Source organism: Onychomys torridus, chromosome 4 (genome assembly GCF_903995425.1).
Source record: "Onychomys torridus chromosome 4, mOncTor1.1, whole genome shotgun sequence".
Classification (NCBI taxonomy): domain Eukaryota; kingdom Metazoa; phylum Chordata; class Mammalia; order Rodentia; family Cricetidae; genus Onychomys; species Onychomys torridus.
Window position 1 is genome coordinate 47,102,677 of NC_050446.1, and position 12,418 is coordinate 47,115,094.

The following is a 12,418-nucleotide window of genomic DNA, read 5'->3' on the forward strand; positions in this document are numbered from 1 at the left end:
GTATTCTGCAGAAACCCGGTTACAAACCCAAAGCCACAGCCAGGCTTGCCAGAGATGGGGTTTCAAGGTGACTGTGTTGTGCTGATTTTCTCTGCTGTCACAGTTTGGCAAACATTTTCTTATGGGTTTCCCCTTCCCATGGCCATTCCTGTGTCTGTGGCTAGGGACAGGACAGAGAGACGCAGGCATTCTTGTGACTTGGTTCCTCTTGAGGCAGTAGGAACTTGTGCTTAAGGCCAGGGGAACCAAAAGCCGCCTTTCCTTTAGGTTCTGTACACGAGCCTCCTCCAAAATGAAGACAAAATACAAATACCCATGAACCAAGCCCAAGGAAAGCCAGCCCTTAAGTGTTGAGGTCAGACCCAGCTTCTTATCCAGTGGCTTCTAAGACAGCTAGCTCCCAGACTTACCAAGCATGGTGCTACTGCCCGATTTGCCTGTCCAGTTCTACATTCTCATCTGCGACACTCACCCCATCAGGAAATAGTGATTCCGTGCATGCTCAGGCTCTTGCTCTAATTTCTCGTTCTCTTTGCCAACTCTTTTGATGTCAGAAGCCTGGTAGGTGGCAAAGGCTTTTCAGTCTTCGTAATCTCCAGTTTCATTCCTCCGGAGTTTGTCTTCCTTTGAACAGCCATTTAAAAAAAAACACAGCCTCGGGGTATTTAGCTCAGTGGTAGAGCACTTGCCTGGCAAGCACAAGGCCCTGGGTTCAATCCTCAGCTCTGGCAAAAAAAAAAAAAAAAAAAAAAAAATACAGCCTCACAAATACGTATCAGAACATTGCACAGTCCCTTCCTTAGGAGGTAGGGAAGTGAATTCCAAAGGGAACAAACGAGTAATTGACACTCACTCTGCCATGACTCTTAGCAACTGGCTGAGGTGTTGACTGTATAGATATTTTCTGAACCCACCAGGAAACGCTCTCTGCTGTCATTTACCACTGGCGAGCCAATCTCTCTAAAGCTGTGGGTTTTCAGTAAAGGTGGAGGGAAAAAAGGTTAACAGAGGTGAGAGCATGGATGAATGAGAAAACAGTCCCCTTATTTCTCTGCAATGATGTTCACACAGCAGGCAGGGCAAGCTGGTGATTAAAGCCACCAGCTCTGCCAGATTTGGGCAGGAGCTCAGCAGCTGGCTGGAAAAGTCCTTCAATTTTTTTCTTCTTCTGAAGTTCCTTCTATAGAATGGGGATTATTTTGATGGTGGATTGAATCTACATAAAAGGTTAGGATGGTTCTAGCTACAGTGTTAAATGTCAATAAATGTTGATTGTAGAAAAAACAATCTGTGCATAGTCTGTGCTGTGGGATGTTCTGTATGTTAAATGTGTTGCTCTGATTGGTTAATAAATAAAACACTGACTGGCCAGTAGCCAGACAGGAAGTATAGGCAGGACAAGGAGAGAGGGAATTCTGGGAAGTAGAAGGCTGAGGCAGAGAGACACTGCCAGCCGCTGCCATGACAAGGAAGATGTAAGACACCAGTAAGCCACAAGCCGCGTGACAAAGTATAGGTTAATAGAAATGGGTTAATTTAAGATAGAAGAACTAGATAGCAAGAAGCCTGCCATGGCTATACAGTTTGTAAACAATGTAAGTTTCTGTGTGTTTACTTGGTTGGGTCTGAGCAGCTGTGGGACTGGCGGGTAAGCGAGATTTGTCCTGACTGTGGGCCAGGCAGGAAAACTCTAACTTCAAAGAGAAAAGTCTAGCTACAAGTCTGTTTGGGGTCCTCCACTTCTTCATAACACTGCAGTCCTAGTCAGGACTTTTATTGCTCTGATGAAACATTACTACCCAAGGCAACTTGAGGAGGAAAGGATTTATTTTACTTATTCCTCATTATCCCTGTTCATCATCAGGGGCACTAAAGGCAGGAGGAAATCAAACAGGGCAGGAACCTGGAGGCTGGAGCTGTTGCAGAGGCCATGGAGAGGGGTGCTGCTTACTTACTGGCTTGCTCCTCATGGCCTGCTCAGCCTGCTTCCTCATAGCACCCAAAACCACCACCTCAGGGGTAGCACCATTCACAACAGGCTGGGCCCTCCCACATCAGTTACTAACTGAGAAAATGCCCTCCATACTTGCCTACAGTCCAGTCCTGTGGAGGCATCTTCTCAGTGGAGGCTCCCTCTTCTTAGATGATTCTAGCTTGTGTCCAGTTGACATAAACCTAGCCAGTACAACTACCTTTCTCTTGCCCTTCACCTGTGAAAATCCATCTCTTTAACTTATTGGAGAAGATCATGAAAATAAATAGTAAGAAAGCACTAAAGATTAAAAATACTGATTTCTATAATCTTATTCAAAATCAAATTTATTCATTTATTCTTTGTAGAGACATTTACATGTGTAGGTGTCAGGCCCTAAGCTGAGCAGAGGAACCACAAAGGCAGAGCAGATCTGCTTCCTGATAAAGCGCTAACAGTCTTTGTGCCACACAGACAAGAATCAGATAAAACAGTGGTTCTCAATCTGTGGGTTGCAACCCCTTTGACAAACCTCTGTCTCCAAAAACATTTACATTACGATTCATAACAGTAGCAAAATTACAGTTATGAAGAAGCACTGAAAATAATTTTATGGTGTGTGTGTGGGTGTCACCACGGCATGAGGAACTGAACTAAAAGATTGCAGCATTAGGGAGGCTGAGAACCACTGAGACAGGAGCAGAAGTATCAGGAGAAAGAAACCTTGTGGTCCCCCAACCCATCCCTGGGAAAGAGCATCTAGGCCAATCTGGGCTTGGGATGCCTGGGTAAGACAATAGAGAGAAAAATCAAGGAGTTTCTCCAGGAAGTGGCTGAGCTAGGTTGTAAACCTGGCCGAGCCAATGGTTTCACATGTCCCTGTCAGCCGCATGACCATCACGGCAGAAAAATGAGTGGGTGTTTATCATCTTAGCTCCATTATTTTTCTTTCTTCTGTCTTATTTGGAAATCATAACTGGTAGGCTGATGGACCTTGAACAGGATCCTGAAGGTCAAAGAGGAGCTAGATAGGAAGGAAGATATTGAGAGAGGGGGCAAAGAGTGGACAGTGGCAAGGGGCTCATGGGCTGGAGAATGGGGAATCCTGTGATTATCTGGCAGCCTTGGAACTTTGTGTGGGCTGGGAGGGAGGGAGAAAGTAAGGGGAGGTCAGGTCCATAAATCCAAGGACCTCAGACTTGTGCCTTAGATAGGGGAGCCACTGAAGAGTTCCAGGCAGGTATGTGTTCTAGATTGTTCTGATAGCAGAGAATAGAATAGAGTAGGGGCAAGACTGGAGACACATATTGACCAGTCTCAATAGTATGATACTGCTTCTGCATAGGTGTCTCTACAGGATTATGAAGACTGGGTCTAAAGCTAAATCTAGATATGGAGCTGGGTGTATATGTAGAGGATCTCAACCAGCTCTGGCTTTCCATAAAGCTGCTGCATGCAGAAGAGCTGTTGCCTAGATCCACAAGAGCTAAGATGGGCCTCACAACTCAAGCCCTTCTCCATGTGGTTCACTTTCTCCATGCACAGTTCACTTTCTGCTGCATTGTGACCAACCCCCACGATGCCTAGCCTTGCTCCTATGCTGTTGAGTGTCCATCCTATCCGTTCATTATAACTGGGATGACCACTCATCCACGTGTTGTTGCCCAGCACCACCTTCCACCTCTCACTGTGAGGCGAAGGGATTATGTATCCTTCTGCTCCCTTCTGCCTTCCCAGGCTTTGTTCTCCCCAAGTCTCCCCACTGTGACAGTCACATCCCCTTCTTACACCTTCTCAGCACCGGTTTTCTCTTTACCTCTTACCCGGTTACCAGTCAATGATTGCCCCATCTCCCATCAATCATTTCGTTAATTCTTCTATTCTTACCTCGAGGCTTCTTAACTAGTCAACACTTTAAAAACCTTCACACTGGGGCTGGTGAGATAGTTCAGAGGTTAAGAGTACCGGGTGCTCTTCCAGAGGTCCCAAGTTCAATTCCCAGCAACCACATGGTAGCTCATAACCATTTATAATGGGATCTGATGCCCTCTTCTGCCATGCAGGCATACATGGAAATGCAGCATTCTAAAATACATAAATAAATCTTTAAAAACCAAACCCTTTCACTCTACGGCACTGAAGTTGTCCATAAGCAAGAACAGTGGTAACAAATACAAATGGTGGAAGATGCTGAGGTCATGGTATTGTCAGGACTTAGTGATGAGTTGGTTGGCTAGGGAAAGAGAGAAGTGTATCATGACCTATCCAGATTGAGCTGCCTCCCAGCCCTGGTTCACACTGGAATCAAATAGAAATGACAGGACACTAAGAGACATAGAGCAGTCAAAGGACCACTCTTTCCTTGTCCTATCAAGTACAATGCCAAGTACATACAGGCGTTATTCACAGCTTCTGGATGCTTTAAGTTACATCTTCCATGGTCCAAACAGTCCAAGGCCCACTATCAGGGTGTATTGCTTGGTTTTGAGACCCAATCTAAAGAATAAGACTCAAAGCCCAAGGATCACCAACAATCACCTGCAGAGGCCAGAAAGTTTTTTCTAATTTCAACCCTTCTCCAGGGAAGAGGAGAACATGTAGTTGGAGGACCACCATGGAGAATGGTGTTTTCTTAAAGAAGGGGAAGGCTTGTAAAGGGGAAGAATTATGTATTAGAGGAGACATTCAAGATAGAAGAGAGGGCTATAGAGGAGCAAGAAAAATGGACCAAGGGGCTAAGGGAAGGTTGTCTGGCCTTAGAGAGAATGAACCTCAGTGTTAGAAAGACACATAAAAGTGAGATGAAAATACCCTGAAAAGCTGAAGGGGCAAAGGAGGTAATGCAAGGAAACTCATGCTGAATGGCCTTTAGCTTTCCAAAAACTCTGCAAGATGATATCAGGGTTGGCAGTGGCATTGGGTTCTGAGGAGATGCTAAGCCTTTGGAAGCTACACTATGTGACAAAGTCATTCAAATACAGCCATGAGTTTTCAGAAGCACAAAAGACCTGGGTGCAGGGTGACTGAATGCTAGTCCAGTGCCGTCAAACTCGTCAGTCGTTCAGAGAGGCATGAAGAACCACCAGGACACCATGGCACTAAAGGTGGCCAGCAGATGGGCTGACTCCACCATTGCCTTCCTTCTTTTTTAAAATGTGATTTAAAGATTCATTTATTTATTATGTATACATTGTTTTGCCTGCATGTGTGCCTGCAGGCCAGAAGAGGGCACCAGATCTCATTACAGATGGTTGTGAGCCACCATGTGGTTGCTGGAAATTGAACTAAGGACCTCTGGAAGAACAGCCAGTGCTCTTAACCTCTGAGCCATCTCTCCAGCCCCTATCTATAGTCTTCAGTTACTCTTGACCACAAGGTGTAGGGCAGGGAAAGCAGATTTGAAGGTCTGCTCCAGGCTGGAGCCAGGCTTCAGTGTGTGTGATGGATGAACAAGGGGAAGGCCTGAGGCTCTTGTAGGAGAGTGAAGATGGTGGCTTAGCACCTCAGACGCTGAGTCTAGCTAGCCAGTAGTCGGCACCAAGAGGAAGAGCTGGTTCCGCAGAGTGTGGCGAACAAAGGAAAAGGAGGGACTGAGCTCCTGGGCACTTTTGAGAGGAACGCAGAAACAAGACAGAAAACTTGAAAAACTCAGTGCTCATGGAAAACGTCAGTTTGAGAGAAATACACATTTTTTTTTTTTTAAGTGTTGGCACATTGAGGACCCCTCAGGCAAGAGGGTACAGCTTGATAACAGAAGCAGGAAGCAAAAGGAGTCAGGTGCTGAGGAGGAGGATGTAAGGAGGGGTGTGTGAATGCTCCACAGAGGAGACTGGTTAGGGAGAACAAGGTTGGGAAGGCAGAGGGGTGCAGAAGGATCTGCAGTCCCTGGCATGGTGCTCAGCGGGGGGTTAAGTTTGGCTTAGGGCTCCCACAGCTTATGCTCACTGCAGCAGCCTCGTTCTCTCCTAGTTGACTCTGTGATTCCTACTGCTACATGGAAATGACAGACACTCTACTGAGAGGCTGCCTGGGAACCTAGAATCCTCCCTTCCCCATCCCAGAGACTGCAAGCAGTCAGGGACCAGAGGTAACACATTCCATATGATGGATGCTCATTGACTAAAGGACCAAACCTTTGCCCCCTTCCCTACTGCCCAGGAATCAACCTGACTATGAGCGGGTACTCAGTTACATGATATGGGACCTTCTTCTCTGAAATCTATAAGAAGGGACCCCAACTTTGCCTTTTGGGTGCCTGAATTCTTCTCAGAGCTCCTACCATGCTGTCTGCAGGAGGTGTTACCAGCTCTCCTAATACATCTCTTACTCAAAAGAACAATCTGCCTCAGTATCCCTCTTGAATACCATCAATCCCAAGGGCTCTTAGCAGCTAGAAGGTAGTGCTATGTCAAGATTCCATGGTGAAGTGATCCTCTTGGTTATAATGAGCAGATAAGACCAGCATTCAAGTGCATGGGAACAAAGGGGGGCATCATGGGAGCTTGGTTACAATGCCCAGAAGGTATACCATGTGTGGAGGAGGGCTTGAGATGTGGAGCCCATCTTCACTCTCATGGTATAAACAGGAGTTCTTCTAACTATAGCAGCTTTATGGAAAGCCAGAGCTTGAGGCAACCCTGATTCCCTATCTATAAACCCAGATCTATATCCACATCTAGCTTTGGGATTTTACCTATACAGTCCTATGGGGATATGAAGGCAGAGGCAATACTGTATTATTGAGATTGTCAGCCCATGATGTTGATGATCATGTATACACAGCACATCAAGAGAATTTAAATTTCCCCAGTAACTTACAGTTTTGTCACGGCATATATCTGATTTAGGCACAGCAGTTAAGAATCCAAGATGCACCTTCTCTTAAAGGAGGTAAGACTTTCTCAGCATCTATTGACAACACTCAAGGCTCTTGTGTCTCTTAATTTGTCAGAGACGCTTTTAAACAACTTTATTTTTGATGACACCAGTCCCTATTTCCTTGACCTTCAAAACATCTTTCCCAAACCCATTTTGCACATCCATGAATGTATTACTGTCACCCATTATGTGACCTCTTCGTCAAAGATCAGAGTGGTAGACTTGAAAATGTAAGTTGCATCACTTCACAAGAGTCATTAGGAGAGAAAAATCACTGTCTGGAAGGTGACGGAGGCAGGGAAGGCCCTGGGTGACTGCACTGTGACCATGAACTCGGCTGTGAGCCTCAGAAAAATGACATGTTCTGGTGTGTCCTCCCCTGCAGGTGGCTAGGGGCGTGTTGGGAGGACATCTGTTAGGCCATCAAATGTCAAAGGTCTACTCTAAGTACTATTTGCTAGGAGAATGTAGTAATGGTTATTTTTTCCCTGTTAGACTTAATGGCTTTTGGATTCTGCTCTTGTAATTTGCCCGAGGCTGGTGAGAACAATGACTCCAGTTGTTCTCATTTCTTTTCAACCTGCCATGGTGACCTTTAAAAACAGGGTTCTCACCACCTACCTGCCAAGCCCTTCCCAGGCAGCCTTGCTTTCTCCTTCTTCTACCTGCAAACATGTATGTGCATATACACACATAGATGTACATTGCCTATCCCATATGCCCATGGGCTCCTGGTGCTCATGTAAATGAAAACCTCCTGAACGATCACATACAGCGCTATGGATGTTCCCCACATAGGAGCTAAATATCTTTCTATCTCCCCAACAGAGAAGAAAGAAATCTGTACCTTGATATAATTAGTATCACTCCCCGCCTCTGGCCCCACTGTGAGAATGAGCTATAGTTAATTTTCTGCTGCTGGCACTTACTCTTGCTGCTGTCTGGAGCAGGTAGGAACAGTATCAAACACTGTTTAATATGAGTGATAATCCAATGCCAATTTATTAGAATTATGGTCAAAACTGCATAGGTGAAAAATGGGCAGTTACTATAACGATTTCTGCTCCAACAGTTTTCTATTTTTAAGTCTCTATGTTTGCTTGGGAGCTGTAACCTTAAGTTACTGGGTCAACATCTCAATCCTGGAGCTGTGGGCTCTGAACTCAATTGGTACCTATCTGTATTTGACTGACAAGAGAAACAATGGAGCAGAGTCACGTGGGTGAGCTGCGGTGGTTTGTCCCTGACTAAGTGTGCGATTGTGTAGTGACAGTCAAATAAGATGGCCTGTTCTCTTTGGCCCTGAATCAGAGGGTCTACTGAAATGGAAGTGATTTGGATGTAGGACTTGATGTCTCACACTGGTGGTGTAATGCTCTCCTCAGTCTTGAGTGATGCTTTCTTTACTGTTTGGAACCACTGACTGTGGTGATAAGGGAGTGGTCTCTGGGCTCTGTCCATGACCATAGAGGCCTTGGAGCATGGTCTTTGAGCCTGGGGCTTGTTCCTATCTCCTCTCTTCTTTATCCCTGGCCCTGCTTCCCCTCTGCCCCTAACTGACATCATCACCTCCTTTAAACATGGAACCCGACAGACATGTTAGCCTTTCTTTCAACCTTCCATTTCCAGCTTAGGAGGGAAGGAAGGACTGTGGTCTGTACATGGAGGAACAGTGCCAGAAATGATCTTCATGACAGATTTGCCAGAGGGCAGATGTCTAAAGCAGTGATTCTCAACCTTCCTAATGTTTCGACCCTTTAATACAGCTCCTCATGTGGTGATCCCCAACCTTCATAACTGAAATTTTGCTGCTATTATGAATTGGAATGTAAATATCCGATCTGCAACCCTTGTGAAAGGGCCGGTAGACCCCCTGAGAGGGTCATGACCCACAGGTTGAGAACTGCTGGTCCAATGACTGTGGTGCAGAGAGCAGCACACAGTGGAGATTGGCATGTGAGTGGTATCAGGAGAGACAGTCTGTTCCCTTCACATTCTTGGGTCATGATTTAAAGTGCTTCCTTCTATCACTTAACATCTGCCTCTCCTGTGCAGTGCTCCTGACACCCCATTTGTACCCTCCAAGTGGAGTCTCTGTTGAAGATAGGAAGCTAAGGGATTAAGGATAAACTCTGGAGGAAAATCACACACAGGACCAGCTTCTCAAAGAGATGGGGCTGTTAAAGAGCATTGCCCCCAAATTGCTTCACTATGACGCAGGCGCAGAGTGTAAACCATAGCCTCGGCCACTTTGGTGTTTGCAAAAGACCTCCTACACATGACCTGGGCTAAAGAGCCTGTCATCTGCTCCATGCACGCCCACAGTTGTTGTAGGGATCTCAGCCCCTGTCTCTGGCTCTGTCTGCTCCTCAGGTCCTTGGATTTAACACTTCAGACTTCCTCACATTTCTACTTAAGATTCAAATTTCATCCCTGACTCCTGAAACCTGAAGTCAGCCTGACTCTGCATCCCACTGCCTCTGACATAGCCAGCCCAAACTCAGACCACACAGCTTTTCCTCTTAGCTTTAAACCCCAGACTCCATATACCTCAGAAAATACAAAAAAAGGTAATACAGACTTTGAAGGAGTTTCAGAATGTCTTCTGAGCCCTTAAAACCACACTTTACCCCAGAACTCCTCTTAGAAGACACTACTTATAGCCATTGCTGTGCACACAGCTTACTTAGCACAGCAGGGCACACAGTGCATGAACTGAAGTACTCATCTGGAACATGTTCTCGATGTTTATGTGTATACCAAGTATATTAAAAGTAGTGGACAGCATGCTTTGTATGATAAAAAAAAACCAAATCTATACATTACTATATACCTTTATTTAATAAAATGTCTTTTGTTATTACCCAGTCATTTATATGTATCTATTTATCTATGCTTTGGGATACTCAAGCGGTTGGGGACCCTATAAGCATCACAGCTGGCAGGGATGCAGGGAAACAATCTTCATGAGGTAAAGTATGAAACTTGAGTCCCTTTAGCAAGCACTGGGTCAAAACTTCCAGAATCTGACATCACGGTTTATTTCTCTTACATATTTAAGCACAGCAAAACTTTAGGGGGAAAGTCTGCATATGACAGTTATCACAGCAAAGTTTTAGGCATAGCTACACTGAAACTCCCTAAGAAGTATCAAAGCACCCGTGACCTTTGTGATAAGAGTCAGTTCTATTGACTGATAGTGCTCAGGGGAAGGACCTAAGGAGGAAGGATTTTAGTAAGCATACGGATGGAGTCTGTTGGCCAATGATGCAAAGTACATGGGACTTGTTTTCATAAGGATGGGTTCTATTTACTGAGAGACTAAGCTCAGGATAAGGGCTTCAACAATGCTCAGGATACTGGGGGATTCCAGAAGGCTGGCTCCATGGAACAGCAAAGGATCACCAGGTTGACAGACAACATTCACTCCAGCTTTCTGGGTGACCAGGTGTTGGTCATTTTCTTCCTAAGAAGAAAATAGGCCTGTGTGTTTAACAAGCCTGGTTCCTCCAGTGCTTTCCCTAAGCTGTGCCTCCTACATAACACAAGTATTTTTTTGTTTGTTTGTTTGTTTGTTCTTCAAGACAGGGTTTCTCCGTGTAGCCCTAGTTGTCCTGTGACTCAAGTCTGTAGACCAGGCTGGCCTTGAACTCACAGAGATCTGCCTGCCTCTGCCTCCCAATTGCTGGGATTGAAGACATGTGTGCACCATCTCTTGGCTGAACCCAAGTATTTTAAAGTTGAAGATCTATTGTTAAACAAGGAATTATTTGGCAAAAATTGTTAGCAGATGCTGTTCTTAAGTTATGGCGCTAGGTGGAGCATGAGAGTTTTAGAAAATCTGAGTTTGTAGTTACTGGTGAGAACAAACCATTAAAGAAAACAGAAAAATAAAATTAAACCAAATTTAATTTTGTTGATTTTAACTAAAAGTAGAGAATCATAACACTTTTATAGGTTTATCTAAAGTCTAGGATTTTTTTAAAAAAAGAAATAAGTTGTTTTTAACTCTCCACACCTCTCAGGAGAAAAACGAAGCAGACATCATTTTTAAGGGAACATTAGCTGGAGAGGACAAATAAAGCTACTGGAGTGTGTGTGTGTGTGTGTGTGTGTGTGTGTGTGTGTGTGTGTGTATGCATATATATATGTATATATACATGTGTCTATGCATGTGTGTGCATGTGTATATGCCAGTGTGCACATGTGACTGTGTATGTCTTGTTGAACAAGTGAACTGGTCTTTATCAGAGTGGGAATATCTTGCATCAACACCAACTTCTAGATTGCCAACTACAATCTTGAACAACTCTAATTCTAAGGATTAAATTGCCCATCAGCAGGAGAGGAGATCACATAGTGCTAATAACAGTAATTAAACTATCTTTTTCAAGTTGTTTTGTCTAAATCCTTGTGGGGAGATTTTGATGAGATTGAAGCTAATCGGCATGATTCTTGGAGGTTAGATGTATGAGACAGACAGACAGATACATTGTCGTAGCTGTAGACAATCTGCTGGTGGGCTCGGAAAAGTACCAGTTTGGATCCTGGTGGTGTCTACCTGTGTCTGCACACGCTGAGAACCAACTTTATGCTAGAATCTATTTATCTGTGAGATTGTAGCTGAGGTTTACAAGTGCCTTCATCTTTAGCTGCCTGCAAAACCATCATCTAACATGAAGGACATCCCTTGTGCAGTCCAGGCTATCAGTGGCAGAGGTAAATACCCCTAGGGAGCACATTGGTTGGCTGGGATCTCAAATTCTGATTTCTTTACCCATCTGCCTGTGAGCATTTACCTCCCGGAATCTTTAGACAGCTGCTCAAGCATTGCACCCTGAGTATTTAGTTGCCTTTAACTGGAGACACAGGTGGAGGATGTTTATTCTACCTTAATCAGCTCCGTGGACAATGTCTGTGTACCACTCACATGCCTCATGCTCTTGGAGGCCAAAAGAAGGCATTAGATCCCCTGGAACTGGAGTTACAGATGGTTGTGAGCCACCATGTGGGTGCTGGGAATGGAACCAGGGCCCTCTGAAAAAGCAGCCAGTGCTCTTAACCACTGAGCTGTCTCTCAAGACTCTTGCTAACTTTCTTGTCAAATAGTTTATTTAACACAATTATCAGTTGTAAGTAAGGAAAGAGGTAAGCTGGCTGAAGTTAATATAATGAGAATTCAGTTATTTTATAAAAAAGTTGAGGTTTTTTTTTTATGTTGAACTTTAAGGGGAAAAAGCTTAGGCTTATCTAGTGGGGCAGAAGTGTGTACCCTCCTGTATTATATTTAATAAAATGGCAAGTAAGAATGCAGACGGTGACAGTGAAAATCAGCATTCTCTCCCTTGTTCCCTTTTTGTGAGACAAGGTCTCTTTGTAACCCAGACTGACTGGGAGCTCCTCATATAGCCCAGAATAGTTTTGAACTCCTGATCCTCATGCTTTAGCCTCCTAACTGCTGGGTTTATACCTGTGCATCACCACACCTGACTCAAAGAATATACTTTCAACCAGTTTGATTTCTTTATCTTAAAAAAATTCTTGTCTTATTTATTTTTGAGACAGGAA

General features: G+C 44.5%; 1 protein-coding gene and 1 non-coding gene across 2 annotated transcripts in view; both read left to right on the top strand.

The window, feature by feature from the left end:
- Positions 1-12,418, top strand: part of Myo3b (myosin IIIB) — a 336,688-nt gene that overhangs the window by 124,384 nt on the left and 199,886 nt on the right. The gene's annotated exons all lie outside the window — the stretch shown is intronic.
- On the top strand, positions 654-731 carry Trnaa-ggc. Its single transcript has one exon. It is a non-coding gene; the product is annotated as a tRNA-Ala (tRNA).